Raw genomic sequence first — 17,782 nt, forward strand, 5'->3', positions numbered from 1 at the left:
TCTACTGCTGTTGTTTTTTGGTGTAACTGTTGTTTTTTGGTGTTTTTTTTAGCTTATTGTAATAGTTAAGTTGGTTTGCACTGAGTGTGTAAGTTATGCCTACCAAAAGTCCTCTTTTAGGAGGATTTGTCCCCTTTTCTTAAGAAAACTGATTGGTCCTCCGAGGACGCTCAAAAATGTCTAAATGTCCTCTTTTTTCGCCTTTCGAGTTAGTTGCTTATACTTTTCACAAAACCTTTAGGCGAGAGGTTCTATTTAATTCCAAAAAATACTTAAGCCATGAAAGATGCTGAATTGCTAGAGTAAAAAAGGTTTCTAGGGGGGGATCCAAGCAATTCGTAGGGGGGGAGGCGAGCTCTAAGTTAATATTTACTTTTTTTGCTATGATTCTAATGGTATCTCTTTCGTTTTGGTTTTACACCACTCCTACAGCGCTGAACAAACTCTGTTTTTGCCAACATTAACATTAAAACTGCCAAAAAAAGTTGGGAATCTTCTGTTATCACTTTGTTGAGCACAAAGTCTCTTTGAGTGCCATTCTATGTTTTCATATCATCGAAGGTATAACGGCCCTATTTAATTATAATTTTTCTAACTTATAAATAAACGATAAAAGTAATCCACCGTTTGAACTATTTTTTATCCATATTTTATATAATTGAATAACAGGCTATAGCAACAGGGGGACGAATTGTTTTGCGAAAAGCCTCCTGATTTTACAGTTTAGCGCCAATTCAACCAATTAAATCCAAATTTTTTAGCACTTCGCGCGACCGACAACAAACTTCACTATTTTCAATTAAGTTGTCTCAGTGATATTTAATTAAAAATTCCGAATTGCTTTTCGTAGGGGTGCAAGTCATAGGAAAATTACAAAGGGTGCAGCTGCTGAAAAAAGTTGTGGATATGGCACGTATTTCTCAAACGTAACAATTCTATTTTCGTTTTACTTGCAGGCAAAAAATGTCCTCTTTTTGGGTGCTAAAAATATGGTAGCCCTAGTATAAGTACAACAATTTGGTGACTTTGTTTTGTGCTTTTGTTGCTTTATATTTCTTAACTCAAGAAATTGTAGATTTGCAATGGTAAAACTTAGCTTGAGCTGATCTTAACAAAAATCGAAACAATCTAAGTCATTTTGAGCTGTTATCTATAGACGAGATAGTTTTGTAGAATGTGGTTGATAATGAGTGCTCATTTAATTGTCTTTGGTGCCGCGGTGTATCAATCTCACGACTACTAGATAGATAAGTGCATTTAAATTGAATTGTTCATTGTCGACTGCTTCTAACATACGAGCACTCCAATTGGTTCCTTGAGTAACAGACAAGACTTTATTCGATACTGATCTTCATAATAACGAATTGAATATCCCCTGTCTGCTTCAGTCACAAAAGCACTCGAGTTTGTTGTCTGAGTAAAAGGCATTCTGTATTGATTGAGCACGCTATTTATAGACGAGAATCAGTTAGCAAAATTTCTGTGAACAAAAGAAGGATTTACGCCATTTACGTCATTAATTCTTACAATACTTAACAAAATACCACGTGACAAAAAGGGCGTTAACTCAACCTTCTTCACACTTATTTCTGACGCTAAACATACAATTTTTACGTCAAAACGCGATCGCGAAACAGCCTCTGACTTCAGTTAAATGACAACAAATCAATATCACGCGACCGGGGAAAACTAATCTATGTTTACACCGCGGCGCGGACCGGCGTTTTGAAAACATATGCTAAAACGGATATACGTTATTTTAGAAAATGCTCTGACGCATAAAATTGGTGTCAAAATGTACAGTTTGCACATTTGCTGCAAAGATAACGCAAACACTGAAAGGCGATTGCAAGGAATTTAGGCTATGGTGATACAGCGATAAACAAAAATTCTCTGTGGTAAAAACAACACGGTGATACACCGATAAACAAAAATTCTCTGTGGTAAAAACAACAATGTGACGAAGTACTGCTACAGTTTTATCATATCATGAGACAAGGGTGAATGATATCTGGAGATAGATGGTAGGGGTGAACGAAACGAAAAAAGTTTAAGAAGCACTGTTCTAGTTCACTCAGTTTTTCTTTGTAACGTTTAAGCAGCATTAATTAGTTTGTATGCAAGTTAGAATGATAACAAAACAAATTCAAACCAGTTGAACATTTTTTTCACAAAACGTCAAATAACGATATTACCAGATATTACCATTTTGGTTCGGATGGATAAATTTGTTGTTGTTTCATTGATTAAATTTTGTGATAAAATTAATTGTGTTAAGTTAAGTGGTCAAAGCAAGTTTCACAGAACGACGGATAGTTGAATTGCACATACTTTCAGAGAAGTTTACCATGGAAAGTACGTTTTTACATAAAGCTTAAACAAGGTTTTGTGTTATCAAATTGGCAAATGGTGCGAGAGTTACGTCTTATTTGGCTTCACAGAAGTAAGTCGTGACGACAGTAGTCGTAATTACTTGGCGCGAAATTCAAGCCAGCTTGAGTGTACAAACTGCACTGATATGCATTATTACGTAATATTCCAGTAAACCTCTGACGCACAACCGATTTTTCGGCTCAGGCTACTCCTTTGGTAGCAATCTATTGCTGCTTGTTCGTTTTTATACACCTAAAATAAATAAAAAACAAGAATTACTTAAGTTTGGTTTGCCGATGGAGTTTGGTTTGCTGAAGTATGTTTTTGACTGTATAGTGTATAGTGCTTCAGTTTACCTGGCACACAGAATATAAGTGCAGGAAAGTTAAGCTTATGTGTGCTGGTCAACGCTAATACAAGGCAGAGTGGACAAAAGAAGGTGATGAGATGTACCAAACATCACTAATGAAAACTGTATTTGGCGCTGGCCTAAAATCCTACCACAGCGTTGTGATAATTATTAAAGCAATGTACAATATTTTGGTGAGGGTGGGCCAAGTATTACTATTTAAACCTACCCAAACCCGCATCCTTTGTGGATTCTAGACCAGCCGCTCTGTCACAAATTAGTATCTAACGAGTGTGTGTAATATTCTTTCCTTATGCGGTAAACTTGTGGTTTTGTTTACGACTAGCCGTTCCTGTTACGTCATAATGCCCCAAAAGTGGAGTGATGTTTACTCCGTTAAAGCAGGTCATTCTGCATTAAACGATTTCGGCCGTCCGCGAAACGAACAGATTAAGCGGCGAACGGATTGAAAACCACTCCTTTTGACCGATTAAGAAACGAGAGAACTTAATTCATTCCAGCACCAAAACGAGAGAGAATGAATTAACGAAACAGATTCGAATCCGGCTAAAACGTGCATATAAACGGGCTTAGTGATTGTGCGTGACAGTTTACCTCAGTTTGATGTTACTGATTATTTGAAAGTTCCTACACGTTGGACTAAATAGGTGAAACGTCTTGAAAATTTATTTGTGGTAAAATAAATCACAAGTAACAAGAAAAAGCGAGCTTGTTTGCTACACTATGCAGAAGGAGAAGTATTTGAAACGCCCGCCAAGCCATTTAATCCGGCCCGCGGCTTATTTTTGCAAAAACGTTTCTACACGTTTGGTTGTACGGTATCTTAAACGCTCTTTCCAGGCCCTTTTCCGTAAAACTCTTGTGGAAATTATTTCCGCGCTTCGCGCGAATTCCTTCTGTCTTTGTCGTAAGCGCCACGCGATTTTTTGGCGTCTTTAGAGACAAAAAGCGTCTGCATTATGTTGCTCTCAAAAATTATGAACTAATATATAATTTTTGAGAGCTTTAAATTATGAACTAAATACCAGCCGTTTTCCAAAATTAATGCCGTTCTCTAAAAAAATATCGTTTTCTGAAACATACCGATTTACATGTTGTCAACCTAATTTAGTTAATGAACCCGATTTATACCGTCTTTGCAATATGGCCGTTGTACCGCTAGTAACACTTCGGTAACTTGAAGCCTTAAAAAGTTTTTTTGTGAGAAATTTTTACGTATTTCAATCTTAACGTTTGGGTCAATGCGCCCCACAACTTGATACATGCCAATATATCAACAAGATATGGAGTCCATATTTTTTATCTGTGCTCAATGTGTCACGTCCCCCCCTAAATTTAAATTAAAGTTGGCATTTAACACAAATATAGTCGCAATTATTTCGCGCTTTGTGCGACGTCTTCTTTAAATTAGACTTAAACTGTAAAATTTTAAGTTCGTTAACTCAAACGTAATAACAAGTTCGTTTTTGACCTGGCCCGCCACAGCATTTTAAGTTTTTCATGCGGCCCGCGGTTTAAATTAATTGCCCACCCCTGGGTTAAATGCTTCCCCATAAATGAAGTCACATTCTTTAGCCTGTGTGGAAGCAGCATTTAATCGGCCTGTGTGGAAGCAGCATTTAATTTTTTGGTTTATATTTTTTTGCACATGGATACATATTGTGATTCTTCATCACTGACTCATTTCCAGAGGTGTTTTCTGTATTTCTTACATGATTCTTTTTGTTCATTAGACACCATTGGGGAAAATGATTAAACTTTCCACCCTTATATCTTTTTTTTTCCAAATGCTGGACAAAACGTCCATGATCATGGGGATATTTTTCTGCACAAAATTAGCACTTTTTGTATCTTGAGTCTTCTGGCTTGGTTGTTTTTCTCTCTTTTTTTTATTCTTGACTCTTCATTTTTTTGTTTTTGCACTTGCTGATTATTTGACTTTTGATTTCTTTGTCTCGATCTGTGAAATCGCAATCAACAGACAGTTGTCGAAAACGTCAATAAAATTGATTCATGTTTCCATCATCTTTGTTTCACGGAACTTGAATATCTCATAGTCTACGTGTTTCTTTGGTATAAAGCAGAGGTTCTCAACCGCCGGTCCGCATCAACTTTCTTGCTGGTCCGCTAAATATATTACAATTTTACATCTTAGTTGCAAAATGCCAGACGTTAAAAGCTTGTCCATCAAATGTAGAACTTCGCCATTTCCGTAATTTGCTGCATTGTGACGCAACATAGAGTTATGGTATGGTCTACTTTGGACTTTATTGTTCGTTACAATAGGGCAAGTGTTGTAGTAGGCTACAACTCGTTTAAGTCTTTAAAAAAAAAAATATGTATGATATCAAAAAGACAGCAGCAAATTGCTTATTAAATTGACGTTTCCATTCTTTGCTTTTAAGTTGCATATACTTTTGTCGTAATTACATTTTGGGTTGATTTTAATTTTTGAAGGTCCATCGGTCCGCAAAACTTGTTTTGAAATTTTACCGGTCCGTATGCTAAAAAGGTTGAGAACCACTGGTATAAATCACTTGTTAAGAGCTTGCAGAGCTTCGTCATACTATCAGTGTTACCATTGTCAGGTAAAGTTTCGAAAATTTCAAATACTTCTCCTTCTGCATAGTGTAGCAAACAAGCTCGCTTTTTCTTGTTACTTGTGATTTATTTTACCACAAATAAATTTTCAAGACGTTTCACCTATTTAGTCCAACGTGTAGGAACTTTCAAATAATCAGTAACATCAAACTGAGGTAAACTGTCACGCACAATCACTGTCGTCACGACTTACTTCTGTGAAGCCAAATAAGACGTAACTCTCGCACCATTTGCCAATTTGATAACACAAAACCTTGTTTAAGCTTTGTGTAAAAACGTACTTTCCATGGTAAACTTCTCTGAAAGTATGTGCAATTCAACTATCCGTCGTTCTGTGAAACTTGCTTTGACCACTTAACTTAACACAATTAATTTTATCACAAAATTTAATCAATGAAACAACAACAAATCTATCCATCCGAACCAAAATGGTAATATCTGGTAATATCGTTATTTGACGTTTTGTGAAAAAAATGTTCAACTGGTTTGAATTTGTTTTGTTATCATTCGAACTTGCATACAAACTAATTAATGCTGCTTAAACGTTACAAAGAAAAACTGAGTGAACTAGAACAGTGCTTCTCAAACTTTTTTCGTTTCGTTCACCCCTACCATCTATCTCCAGATATCATTCACCCTTGTCTCATGATATGATAAAACTGTAGCAGTACTTCGTCACATTGTTGTTTTTACCACAGAGAATATTTGTTTATCGCTGTATCACCGTGTTGTTTTTACCACAGAGAATTTTTGTTTATCGCTGTATCACCATAGCCTAAATTCCTTGCAATCGCCTTTCCGTGTTTGCGTTATCTTTGCAGCAAATGTGCAAACTGTACATTTTGACACCAATTTTATGCGTCAGAGCATTTTCTAAAATAACGTATATCCGTTTTAGCATATGTTTTCAAAACGCCGGTCCGCGCCGCGGTGTAAACATAGATTAGTTTTCCCCGGTCGCGTGATATTGATTTGTTGTCATTTAACTGAAGTCAGAGGCTGTTTCGCAATCGCGTTTTGACGTAAAAATTGTATGTTTAGCGTCAGAAATAAGTGTGAAGAAGGTTGAGTTAACGCCCTTTTTGTCACGTGGTATTTTGTTAAGTATTGTAAGAATTAATGACGTAAATGACGTAAATCCTTCTTTTGTTCACAGAAATTTTGCTAACTGATTCTCGTCTATAAATAGCGTGCTCAATCAATACAGAATGCCTTTTACTCAGACAACAAACTCGAGTGCTTTTGTGACTGAAGCAGACAGGGGATATTCAATTCGTTATTATGAAGATCAGTATCGAATAAAGTCTTGTCTGTTACTCAAGGAACCAATTGGAGTGCTCGTATGTTAGAAGCAGTCGACAATGAACAATTCAATTTAAATGCACTATTTATCTAGTAGTCGTGAGATTGATACACCGAGGCACAAAAGACAATTAAATGAGTACTCATTATCAACCACATTCTACAAAACTATCTCGTCTATAGATAACAGCTCAAAATGACTTAGATTGTTTCGATTTTTGTTAAGATCAGCTCAAGCTAAGTTTTACCATTGCAAATCTACATTTTTTTGAGTTAAGAAATATAAAGCAACAAAAGCACAAAACAAAGTCACCAAATTGTTGTACTTATACTAGGGCTACCATATTTTTAGCACCCAAAAAGAGGACATTTTTTGCCTGCAAGTAAAACGAAAATAGAATTGTTACGTTTGAGAAATACGTGCCATATCCACAACTTTTTTCAGCAGCTGCACCCTTTGTAATTTTCCTATGACTTGCACCCCTACGAAAAGCAATTCGGAATTTTTAATTAAATATCACTGAGACAACTTAATTGAAAATAGTGAAGTTTGTTGTCGGTCGCGCGAAGTGCTAAAAAATTTGGATTTAATTGGTTGAATTGGCGCTAAACTGTAAAATCAGGAGGCTTTTCGCAAAACAATTCGTCCCCCTGTTGCTATAGCCTGTTATTCAATTATATAAAATATGGATAAAAAATAGTTCAAACGGTGGATTACTTTTATCGTTTATTTATAAGTTAGAAAAATTATAATTAAATAGGGCCGTTATACCTTCGATGATATGAAAACATAGAATGGCACTCAAAGAGACTTTGTGCTCAACAAAGTGATAACAGAAGATTCACAACTTTTTTTGGCAGTTTTAATGTTAATGTTGGCAAAAACAGAGTTTGTTCAGCGCTGTAGGAGTGGTGTAAAACCAAAACGAAAAAGATACCATTAGAATCATAGCAAAAAAAGTAAATATTAACTTAGAGCTCGCCTCCCCCCTACGAATTGCTTGGATCCCCCCCTAGAAACCTTTTTTAAACTAGCAATTCAGCATCTTTCATGGCTTAAGTATTTTTTGGAAATAAATAGAACCTCTCGCCTAAAAGTTTTGTGAAAAGTATAAGCAACTATAACTCGAAAGGCGAAAAAAGAGGACATTTAGACATTTTTGAGCGTCCTCGGAGGACCAATCAGTTTTCTAAAGAAAAGGGGACAAATCCTCCTAAAAGAGGACTTTTGGTAGGCATAACTTACACACTCAGTGCAAACCAACTTAACTATTACAATAAGCTAAAAAAAATACCAAAAAACAACAGTTACACCAAAAAACAACAGCAGTAGAACTCCAAAAAACAACAGCAGTAGTCGATTTACTTCAGAAAGTTGTTTACTAGTGACTATAGGATGCTCCTGAACTTTCGTTCACCCTTATTCACCCCAGCAAAAGTTTTATTCACCCTGGGGTGAACCATTCACCACTTTAAGAAACACTGAACTAAAAAAACACAAATGTTAGTTGTATGTGACGTAACAATTTTTGGCAATTAGGCGAGCTTATGCTCGTGGCCCCCCAATCACCGCTCCGTTTTCCCCCAGGGAAAAACGAGAGCCACGGTTAAGAAACCCTGGACTAGACATAACACAAGGTGGTTTACTCAGTTACTTTCGTTATTGCTCGTGCTTATCCGAATCAATACATAATACTAAGTGTGGTCATATACCAGGGGTGGGCAAACTGCGGCTCGCGAGCCGCATGCGGCTCTTCGGCATGTTTTTTGTGGTTCTTCTAGTCGAATCGTAAAATTCCAAAAAGAATGCACTGTCTTCCACAGGGGTTCTTAAACTAGGGTCCATGGACCCCTTAGGGGTCCGTGAACTAGTTTTAGGGGGCCAATGAAGGCCTAATTAAAGAACTAATGTAGCCAATACTTAAGAAGTAATTAATTTTTCAAAGAAAACAGTTTAATTAAAAATTAATCGGTTTTGCACTGAATGTATAGTTAGACTCCATTTAACTTTCACATTTTTCGGACCGAAATAAACAGAGTTATGAAGTCTATTTGTATATTGACGTCATATTATGACATTATTTTGGAGCATTTCTTGCCTACCGGGGTCCATGCAAAGCAAAAAAAAATTTTAGGGGTCTGCGGTAAAAAAAGTTTAAGAACCCCTGGGCTACCAAGAGTAGGCCTACCGTTTATGAACGTTTCTCTATTTTTCTTTTCTTTATAAAGGCCAGCATTTCGTTTATGCCGTAACACTAGACATAGCATCCGAATCAGGGTCGCTTTAATAGTTTGAAAACTTTCGTTTTAAAATCTGTAGGCCCTTTACCTAAACTGATTTTAAAATAATAAATTGTTACCGCAGGTGTTTCGCAACCCATGGGTCGCCAACCCATTCGATTCGGTTGGTTTTCGTTTAGATTTATTAAGATTGACATTGGTTCTAAGCAAGATATTTTGGGGCTCTTTTGTTTTGATACGTAGAAAGTCCCGCAAATAAACAAAATAAAAGCCCCGATATTTTACAATTTACACATTTGGAAAAATTGCGAGCAATACAAAGAAAATTTACGTAAAGTATCGGTCGCTCAAACAGTTTAGTGAAGTGGATTAAGTTAGCAAAGTTCCACTTTATTACTTCTAGCAGGAAGCCCAAAAAATTGGCAAACACCGCGCTTTAGGGTGAGCTCATCAAACCGAAGTATTTTTAATAGAAAACTTGATAAAAAATATTACATTTTTAGCCTAAAGATCGTACGATAACTAAGCTTTTTCAATGATAAAAAATTTCATTTTGTTTGGTATGTTGTTAACATGTTATGTTTGTCATGTTGCAATACCACACAAGTTTGAACCTTGAAGGTCATTTATTACAAATCAACTTATAGCCTTTTATGTGTTTTGAATTTATTTGATTAATGTTTTGAGTTTTCTGGCCTGTTTTCATTCACGGTTTGGCAATTTTTCAAAATTTTAATCTGGCAACCCTGATCCGAATTCCGAAGAGTTAGTTAACAGCTGGTCAACGCAATTTCATTGCTAAGACAGTAAGCTCAGTTAATTTCACTGCAAAATGAAAACGATGACATCTAATGCTAGCAAAAACGAAAATGTGAAAATAAAAACAGAGGTTTTAATCTAGAGTGGCAAGAAAACTATGTATATGCGACATGCGTATACTAGTCAATCAAATAAACCTCTGTTTTCTTAATTTTTATTTTTTTGAGGCTCTCTGGTAGGCTACTTGTATTTTCTGCAAATGGCTGTTCTACTAAATACATTTGCCCACCCCTGTCATATACAATCACCTGATACATTGTTTACATAGAAATTAAGTAATAGCCTTCTGCATTGGTATCCAACCTTTTTAATAAGCGACCCCAATTTAAATAAAATGAAATCAGAATTTACATTGCGACCCCATTTGTTTTCATATTCGAATAAAATATGTCAAATAGTGCTGGAACAAAATAACACAAGCGAGTATGCGTAAATTATACCCAGTACATAATTCTCAGAGCCTTTAGGAAGTTTTGTAGTTCAATAACAAAATTAGACAGAATCGGGTAGGTTGATTGCTTTGAAGTCCAAAAGTAAACATTTACTGAAACCTTTGAGTATTTTAATTTAAACAAAATGCGTTTTGCTGCTTTTTATTTATGTTTGTTAAGAATATAAAACCTAGTCCTTATGCAAATCACTTTGCTTAAGTTTAATAAACAGAATTTTTTTTTGAAATAAATGACTTTTTAAAAAACGAGCTTTTTAGTAATTCATCGAAAGTCGCAATAAAGCAATTTGCGAACGCGCGACATTCGCTGCGCTACATCAAATAAATCTAATTTTGTGAAATGTCACGTTAGCTGATTTATCAGCTCTGAGCTTAAAACAGCACTTTCATGTAGAAAATGCACTCAGTCACGTTTATTAGTGTGATGTCATTTTAAAGAAAACGAGATACATCAATCGTACTAAAACAGCAGGACTATGATAAGGTATATGGCGATACACAAAAATACCCACAAAACTTTTAGGCGACCCCACTCGGGGTCGCGACCCACAGGTTGGAAACCACTGGCCTACTTATAGTTTGTAAACACTACAAACTTATTTAAAAAACAATGATTAAAGTCAATCATTGACTTGTGATCTTTAGCTCCATCCCTTAAGGTTGATCTTGTTTTTATTGCTTCAACTTTAAGTTTTCACTTGGCCTGTCAGACCTCAAATTTGAATTTAACAGCTCTTGTAAGAACTGATATCCCATTCTCGGCGTAATTGCAGTACCGTATTCTATGCTTTTAATAGTTATTTTTTTGATGTTTTTTTTTGCTCTTGGATCCTCGTGTAGGCCAAATAGGTTATAATCTCTTTGTGTAGGCTAAGTGAGCTGTTATACCAAGACGCTTAAAGCCGTTTAAGTCTATACCGTATATTGACAAATAAAGTGAGAAAATGGGTCGGGCTAAAATTTAGGCCCACCTAGGCTAAATATCAGCGTTGCCCGGATAAGATATAATCCCCATACTTATATCGAGTCGCTGTATCAATACGCAACAGTTGGCTGAACGCCACAGAAACGCGTTGTTGCGCAGTTTGCTAATAGCCTTCCCTAGCGAGATATATTTGACTGCGGATTTGTCTAACATGCACGTTTTTTATTTGGAAGCAAATACACAGACGACTAAAGAACATTTAGCGAATATATTGTGCAAGCCTTGAAATACTATGACCATATTGATAGGATATAATTACTTAGAAAGCACCAAACAAAAAAGTATTTTACACAATAATTACTGCAATTTACATGATACAGGGCGGAACCAGGATGTTTGTTTGGGTCTGGTCATCTTTTTTTTTTATTTAGGAGACGTGACGCAATGAGTGCACATAAAATTGCACATTGCTCAATATAATAACATTAATTGAGATATTTTTTACTTAACAAGATGTTAGGGCCATTTACTAAAAAGCTGTGTGGCTGCACAAAAACCAAGTAAAGCGTTCGCGTAACAGGCAAAAAATATAGGCTACATGTCGGGAGTTAGTTACGATAGAATGGCCATTGCAAAGACCTTGCAGGCTGGGCGCCTCATCAAATTTCCATTGCTTATAAATTCTGTGTAAAAACGCTTCGTTATTAAGCCAAAAATGTTAAATTACAACATTTTAACGGAAATGGTTCCCGCAATCTCGTTGATGCTGATAGTTACAGGTAACAGTTCAAAAATCAGGAACATCACTTTGCTGTTCGATATCGTGTTGTCGCATGTTATAAATTCCTAGCACTTCATCTCTGTTAGAATGACCACCAATGAGTTGGGCAGTTGCTTTGCACAAGTCACTTTCTTTTCCTTGAACACTCTTAAAAAAACAAAAAAACAAGCCATATGCTGGTTTGTTACTTAATAAATGCCATTTTCATGAAACGTCTACATATTACTGTTTCCCTGTAATTCTTTTCTGTGTGAACCTAAATGTTACGTCAAACTAGTTTGCCCTACACCAGGGGTCGACAACTTTTTTGTAGTCGCGGGCCAAAACCAAACTCAGAAAGGTCTCTGCGGGCCGCACAAAATTTTAACTAAGAATTGTGTTAATATGTTATGTTAGAACAGGGTTTGTTAACCTTTTTTTTTTATATTTTTTACCCTTTAAAAAATAATGAATATCAGATCAAGTATATTCGATACGAAGACTGCCCCTGCTTTTCGGCAAAGAGTTTAATCATTCCAGTTTAGTCTAGTTTTTGTCTTTTAAGACTGGAAAGCTATTTTTAGACTAAATTTTGGTTACTTTTACAGAATATATAAATCAGTCAATGAATTATTTTTACCATCACATGCTATTATTTTTTGTTCACATGCATAACCAACACTGAAATTTCAAAAGGTGTACTAAACCTTACAGTTATCGCTAGAAAATTAATAAAGCACTTGAAATCCGCTATCGCTAAACTTTCTAGGCTGAACTGCACAAAAATTACTTAAAACATGCTGTCTGCTTGCAGACACGTTACCTTAATCTATGCCGTGACTGCTGAAAAAGCAGACGAACTCAAACAACAAATGACGTAACAACGATGTTGCCAATGAACTAAAAAAGTATCAATTAGCGATGCATGACGTTACCGACACAAGCCATAAAGAATCAACATGCTGTTTGCTAGGTTTAAATTAGAAGTTAATCTGAACTAGGGAAGTAGGCTACCAATACCTACAGCTGACACAATTTTCCTATCCCGTAAACTGTTGTGGATATTTTGATTGGTAGCCAATTCACCCCCTAAAACGGGCATTTTTTTTATAAATTTAATTTACCCCAGGTTAAGAAAGACTGTGTTAGAACAACTGTGAATCGGGCGGGCCTCGGATATTTTTTGCACTTAAAATCGTGGCAGTAAAGTGTTGGCGCATAGCGCGAAAAAATGCTTTTGTTTGGTTTAAAATTCGAGTCCACACGTCGTCATCCATACTACTAATGAAAAGTGTAATAAACACACTTTGAGGAAGCGCGATAACTTTATTATTGAATCTAGTTAAGTGTTTGCTAAGCTTTTTAAGTCAGGGTGCACACTTGGCGAGGGAAGCGCGATTTTTTTTGGTATACGAGCGTTTCTATTAAATTTCTTGCAATTTGTTAACACATTGCCGAAACTAAACAATAAAAAATGTTAGAAAATATACATACAATTTTTTTGGATACGTCTTTCGTTTGTCAGCGACGCACCTGGCATCCTTCCACGGCGCAACGGCAAAAAAACACTAATCTAAGTGAAAAGACAGCATCAAACCGTAAACAAACCGGATGTAGAAGGAAATTTTAGAAGACGTTCGCTCAAATCAATTCGCCAATTAGGCATAGGCAAATCCAACAGGCAGGACAAACTAATATTAATTTTGACCGAAGTCCCAATCTAGGAGGTTTCTTTGGGCCATGGCTGTGCCATGTAACTGCTTCGGCTACGGGCTGTTTTTATCAACGCTAACAGAAACTGCGACGATTGGTCGCCGGACGACATTGCTACTGGTTTATGAACTTGCCTTGAACAAAACTAATTCAATTTTGAAGTGTGTTTCACAGATAGCACAGCAATGGGCACATCTATATCGCTGGTGGTTGCCAGTATGTTTATGTAGTCTGTCGACGAGCGGTCATTTGTGACTTTTATCTTACCATCCATATTTTGGCGACGCGCCGTCAACACGTTCGTCATTTGTCGGAATACAGTGGGTTGGGGCGTTCCTTACGCATTTGAACAGTTAGCAGCAGAGTATAGTACAGTAGAAGCAAGTAGATGAAAGCCTTCGTTACGTTCGTCATTGTCGGAATACAGTGGGTTGGGGCGTTCCTTACGCATTTAAACAGTTAGCAGCTGAGCATAGTACAGTAGAAGCAAGTAGATAAAAGCCTTGGTTTTTTAGATGTCCAGGTGATGCGAACGGGTGACCAGGACCGGATTAAGGTTTCCATGGACCTGGCGCTGTATGGTAGTCAGAGGCCTATTGGTCTATTTTCATTTTGTTTATTGTTCCAACTACAATTCATAAGCGTAGACAGGGGGGGGGACACAGGGGCTATGTCCCCCAAAAAATTTATAAATATTTTACTCCTAATAATTTGTGTTGTAGAATTTATGAGCAATAGTCGATCACTGACATGCCACACCTTTAATTGTCATGCAATGTTACGTCATAAACGATGTAGTTATTATTACGTTTGCTATACATTAAAGTAGTTTTACTACTTTTAGTCAGTTTTTGTTCTTTAAATGTTTTTTGAGTATTGCGTTAACACTCACTCAGTTGCCGCTCGAAACGGTTTACGGCAGTTGATACACTGGTAAAACGTTGCACAATTTAAACTCTTTGCCTTCAACCGTCAACGAAGCAACTAGATACCTCCCTTCGGGGTCTATTTCTACCTCCTTAATCGACATCGAGGTATTTTTTGTCAATAGAATGGCCACTCCTTTACTGCGAGTAGAGCCATGTGCCCATAATATTTTAGATCCCCACTCCATTTCCCATAATTTTTCGTCCCTTACTGAGGAGTGTGTTTCCTGCAAAAGGACAATATTAAAGTTTTTTTCTCTAAGAAAGTTAAATATTGGCTTTCGTTTGCGCGGATTTTGAATACCTCCCACATTAAACGATGCAATGTTGAAGCTCATTATTCAACAACAAAAAATAGACACCAAAATAGTTACCATAATACATCTAATTGTTCATCTGTACTCCTAGTTCGATATCCCATTCATATTGGAACCCGCAACTGCAGTTATATGGCCGGCTCGGTTCAATAACCTCGGCGGACTTTTTCCCGCAACTGCAGTGTATCATTTTATATTTGCATAGATGATTTACGCATTCCTTGGACATGGTAATGTTTGGAAGGGCATTTACAGTGTTACACACACAAGTTATTGCGTACCTTTTGCATTGGATGCACTCGAACATATCGCCGTCCATTCGGAACTCCGGTTGTATTTCCTCACAGCAGGGCATAGGTCTCATTTTGGCCTGGCACTTGGGGCAGTTGGCCACTGTTTCCTCCAAGCGCAGAGGCGTTGATGAGCTGGTAATCTGGCCTGGCGCAATTGCTGATTGGGTTGCTTTACTGTGAAGCTGTGGGTAATCACCTTCCGCTTCGCGCAATCAGCTTGTTTGTGGCCAGTTTCGCCACAATACTTGCAAGTAATCTTTTGTCCGTGGTAGGTTACATAAAATTCAACTTTCAATAGCTTCATTCGGGAGTGGGATTGGTACCCAACCAATTCCCACATTAATCACATCGGACTCGTAAAGACGAACATTACGAATGTATGACACATTCAGTAGTCTTCTATGAAGGTCAAGTACATTTTCCCTGGTCGTACACTTCAGGTCTAATAGCGTCCCTTTCATTTCAGCAATTCCTATAATTTTTTTCAGAGGAAAATCAACCTCTTTCGTTAAATTCCATAAGTCTTCTCTTTGAAGCTGCATAGCTCCTCTAAAGCTTAAACAGTTAGGCCTTTTCAGTGCACTCACTGCACTTTCGCCTGCCGCTTGTGCATAACTAGCTTTTTCGCTCATTTTGCTCCGTGCTCTAGGAGCGCCAATCTCGAATCGACATAAATACTCGAAACGCGCACACAACAACAAACAATTCAAAAGGGTTTCAGATTGATCCGCCACAACACCAAACAACATATGAACAGGGTCAGGGCGTAAATCAATAAGAAGTTTCGCCGAGATCCAGGTAGTTACTTCTTCCCAGAAAGTTACTACTTTGGTACAAAAATAAAACACGTGCGCTACAGTTTCTAATGCATCGCAGCAGAAAACACATTTATCTGAGTCTTTAATTCCAAATGAGCACAGGGCGTCATTGGTGACGATGGCCCTAAGGTTTAATTTTATCTGAAAACTTTTAAGTTTGTTTTCCACGGTACAGTCGTAGTTAATTTGGTAAAGTTTGTCCCAAGGGATTCGGTTTGGTAAAACTTGCAAGATCTGTTCCCACTTGATTTGCTGTTTGACTGGGGGGGGACAAGCCAGCATCTTTAATATGTGAATAAATTTCTTTAACTGTATCAAGTTTTAAGAGAAATTTGGTACAAGTCTGCAACTTGTTGTCAATCAATCGACATAAATACTCTACCTGTAATTGGCTATTAAAACAGTAGTAGCGACACTAGCGGAAGTCACGTGATTTCACGCTTGACCAGGGAGAGTCACTTTCAGAAATAATGGCTGGCGGAGATACGGAAACTTGTAATTTTGGAGGAAAAACAGAGCTTGTAGGACATATGGTTTAAATTGATTACTTATAATTTGTGAATATACCCTTATAGGCACCTAATAAATGCTTTATGTTATAGTATGCATTAAGATATTTTTTTAATTTCGTTTTTTGGGTCAGTTGAGATGACCGCTCAATCAGCCACCTTATCTCATACTTAATGTAAGAAATAAACATTTATTGAAAAAACTTGACACACGCTTAAAGTGAATGTGGTAAAAGTTACTTCAAAGTATTGCCAAACGGTGTTTAAATGTGCTAATTCTTATTGGACTAGGCCAGGGTTTCCCAAACTTTTTTGGACCACGGACCACTGTTTGTAAGTCTGTTTTTTCGCGGACCGCAATACAAAGCAAAAAATAAATAAAACCAAATTTTATATATTTACAAAACTGACAACATCAATGGGACGGATGGAATTTCTTCCCTCTACTTATAAACGCAATAAGTAAGATTTACGATACTGGATAGCAAATGCTTTCGAAATCAATAAGTTGTGAATAACTGCGGCAATTTAATTATCTTTGAAGAGTACACATACTGTACAACAGGGGTCGGCAACCTTCTAGTCGCGGGCTAAAACCAAAACTCAGAAGGGTCTCTGCGGAACGAATAATTATGTTATTAAAATGTTGGAACAACTGGCTTCTGATATGTTTTCGCACTTAAAAACGTGTTTAGTTACTTTTAAGGAGGCAGTAAAGTGTTTAAGCGGGACAAAATGCGTTTGTTTGGTTTAAAATTCGAGTCCACACGTCGTTATTCATATTGAAAAGTGTAACAAAACCACTTTGGAAAAACGCGATAACCTTTTTAATGTTTAATGTATTTCTTGGTCTGTTAACCTATTTAAGTCCGGGCGCACGTAGCGAGCGAAGCGAGCGCAATTTTTTGGGGGGGTATACCGGCATTTCTTTCAAATTTCTTGTAGATTTTTATTATATTTCAAAAATAAAAATTAAAAATGTATGTCCAATTTTTTTGAATACGTTTTCCGTTTGTACGCGACGCACTTTGGCACTTGGCAGTCAGTCTTCCACAGTGCAAGAAGCGCTAATCTAGTTCAAACGACTACATCATAACGTAAACAAACCTGATGTATAAATATCGTTAACGCAAAGCGCGAAAATTTTTCGCACTTATACTTAGTTAAAATAGTCAAAAAGTATGAGAAATGGACTCGTGTCTAGTTTGTCAAAGAGGCTGCAGGTCGGATAAATTACATTGCGGGCCGGATCCGGCCCGCGGGCCGTAGGTTGTCGACCAAGGCTGTACAACGTATATGTGTAACTTTTTAATTTCTTGTTATATCGCCACGGACCACCTGAGCAGTCGTCGCGGACCACAGTT

General features: G+C 37.0%; 1 long non-coding RNA gene across 1 annotated transcript; it reads right to left on the minus strand.

The window, feature by feature from the left end:
- Window positions 1–11,214: 11,214 nt before the first annotated feature.
- On the minus strand, window positions 11,215–15,176 carry LOC146168120 (uncharacterized). Its single transcript, XR_014500103.1, has 2 exons — window positions 15,080–15,176; window positions 11,215–12,008 (listed from the first exon to the last, which is right to left on the minus strand). It is a non-coding gene; the product is annotated as an uncharacterized LOC146168120 (long non-coding RNA).
- Between the last annotated feature and the right edge of the window lie 2,606 nt (window positions 15,177–17,782).

Source organism: Ascidiella aspersa, chromosome 1 (assembly GCF_963924565.1).
Source record: "Ascidiella aspersa chromosome 1, kaAscAspe10.2, whole genome shotgun sequence".
Taxonomy (NCBI): domain Eukaryota; kingdom Metazoa; phylum Chordata; class Ascidiacea; order Phlebobranchia; family Ascidiidae; genus Ascidiella; species Ascidiella aspersa.